This window comes from Chinchilla lanigera, unplaced genomic scaffold, assembly GCF_000276665.1.
Source record: "Chinchilla lanigera isolate Chin_1 unplaced genomic scaffold, ChiLan1.0 scaffold00041, whole genome shotgun sequence".
Classification (NCBI taxonomy): domain Eukaryota; kingdom Metazoa; phylum Chordata; class Mammalia; order Rodentia; family Chinchillidae; genus Chinchilla; species Chinchilla lanigera.
Window position 1 is genome coordinate 2,719,212 of NW_004955442.1, and position 2,535 is coordinate 2,721,746.

A 2,535-nucleotide genomic window follows, 5' to 3' on the forward strand; every position below is an offset into this window, starting at 1 on the left:
TTGGGGCCCAGTTGATCCCCCTGCTTCAGCCTCCTGGGTAACAAGATCTACACGCATGGGTGTGTAAGTGGTGCGTAGCTTCCTTTTGTTTTCTTTTTGTTTTTCATAATAGAAGGCAATGGATTTTTTTTTTTTTTTTGAGACAAAGTCTTACTATGGAGCCCATGCTGGGTTCTATTTCACAGCAATCCTCCTGCCTCAGTCTTGTGAATGCTGGGATGACAGATGTGCGCCACCACACCCAGCTCAATTTTGTTTTTCAGAAAAACTTTTTACAGTACCGGGATTTGCGTCTAGGACTTCTGGCACACTAGGCAATCATTCTGCCCACGGGGCTACTTCCCCAGGCCAGCTGCTGACTTAAAAAAAAAATTGCATAAAGTACAAGTACCATAAAAGTTACCATTTTAGCCTTTTTGTTGTTTGTGGTTTTTGTTGTTGTTGTTGTTTGAAACAGGGTCTCAGCAGTTCAAGGTAGACTTGAACTAGGCTGGCCTCAAGTTTGCAGTGACCCTCCTGCCTTAGCCGCTCAGATTCTGGGGTTACAGCCGTATGCTACCATGCCAAGATCATTTTAGCCATGTTTTTCAGGGTGCAATTTGGTGGCCTTTGGATACATTCATAATGTTATGTTTTTGGTACCAGGAATTGAACTCAAGACCTTGCGCTTGCCAGGCAGGCACTGTGCCACTGAGCTATATCCCTGGCCCGTATGTTTGGTTTGAGACAAGGTCTCATTATGTAGTTTAAGCTGGACTCAAACTCACAGTGATCCTCCTGCCTCAGCCTCCCAAGGCTTGGGATTACAGGCCCACCACCAGGCCTGGTTATTCATAATGTTATGAAGCTGTCACCACCATATCCACCTTGCAGAACTGAAACCCCATACCTATGTAACACTGACTACCCATCTCTCTCCCCTAGCCCTGGCAATCACCGCTCTACTTTCTGAATGACACTGACTTTTACAAGGATCAAAGCAGTTGTTTTGTTTTGTTTCTTAAAGTCCCACCTTCTGTATTTGCCAGATTCCTTTCTCCTGATGGTATTAACTCCTTTCCCTGTCTTTCCTGGAAACTGACAGCTCGTTCTAGGGATTGGACTGAACTCAGGATAACTTTGTGCGGGCAAAGATACCTCACGAGTGATTTCATAGTGAATCCCATCAGAAGGGCGCATGGCGCTTCCGCTGCAATCCTGGGGGCTATGGCTCCTGAAGGCCTTCAGTGATGCTGACATGGAGGAAATCTCTTCTGCAGTCTCATCATAAAGGGTCTCCAAGGAGGGGTTCCACTAGCTCTGTAATTATCTCCAGCAAACTTCCTGCTGACTTCTACCCCAGCCTTTGTCTTCTGCCTTCAAAACCAACCTAAGCTAGGGATGCAGGTCAGTGATAGGGCACAGGGGAGGCCCTGACACCAATTGCTAGCACTGGAGACAATGAAACAAGAAACAACATACATCTTTACCAGCCAAGGACAGGCAGGAAATATTGAATTAACTGTAAATCTCCCCCTGTATCCAAAACACTGCTTTAATCTCAAAATGTGGTTTTTGTCCTTTGCATTTTAATCACTAAATGGGTGTAAATCTCTTTGCTTTGATTTTATCAGACTGTCTTCCTTCCAATGGTGCTGAAGTAGACAATTTTGGAAAGGTGAGAAGAGTCATGTTAAGATCTAGTCTCATTTCAGTCTTTACTTCTAGTTCATTTTTTTAATTTTATAAGATTATTTATAATAGTCACCCATATTTCTAGTTCACTAATCAGCAGTATAGTTGTCTGAATTGGCTTAAATTCTGTGCAGAAAGGAGTCAAGTAAAAAAAAAACAAAAAACCCAGATATCCCTGTAGAAGTTTGCAAAAGTTAGGGTAGGAGGCTGATAATAAATTACAAAGTTAGTTACTATTAACCTGATGTGGCATACACACACCTGTAATCCCAGCACTTGGCAGGCTGAGGCAGGAGGATCACCACAAGTTCAAGGCCAGCCTGAATTATATAGTCAGACCTTGTCTCAAAAAACAAACAAAAAGTTCCTATTTACTAGACTTTTTTTTTTTTGTCTTTTTGAGACAGGGTTTTGCTATGCAGTTCAGGCTGACCTTGAGCTCACTTTGTAGCCCAGGCTGGCCTCAAACTCGCAACGATCCTCCTGCCTCAGCCTCCTGAGTGCTGGGATTACAGGTGTGCACCACCATGCCCGGCTAATTAGACATTTATTACACGCTGTCACACAGTCAGAGACTGCCGTAGGGACAGAAGACAAACACACTCTTGGGACTTTAACTGTTACTCATTAAGAGCTTGATTTGTAGCTTGGCACGGTGGCAAACCCCTGTAATCTTAGCACTGTGGGAGGCTGGAGCAGGAGGCAAAATCTCCCTAAATTGCTGTTGCCTGAGCTGGCAAATTCAACCCCAGCTCAGGCAACAGCAATTTAGGGAGATTTTGCCTCAAAATAAAACATTTAAAAAAGGGCTGGGGATGTAGCTCAGGCAAAGGCCCTGAGTTCAATCCCTAGTCTGTGTGT

The 2,535-nt window shown here is 44.1% G+C and overlaps 1 pseudogene; it reads left to right on the top strand.

The window, feature by feature from the left end:
• The first annotated feature begins 1,177 nt into the window (after positions 1-1,177).
• LOC102030673 overlaps positions 1,178-2,535 on the top strand; it is a 2,896-nt pseudogene continuing 1,538 nt past the window's right edge.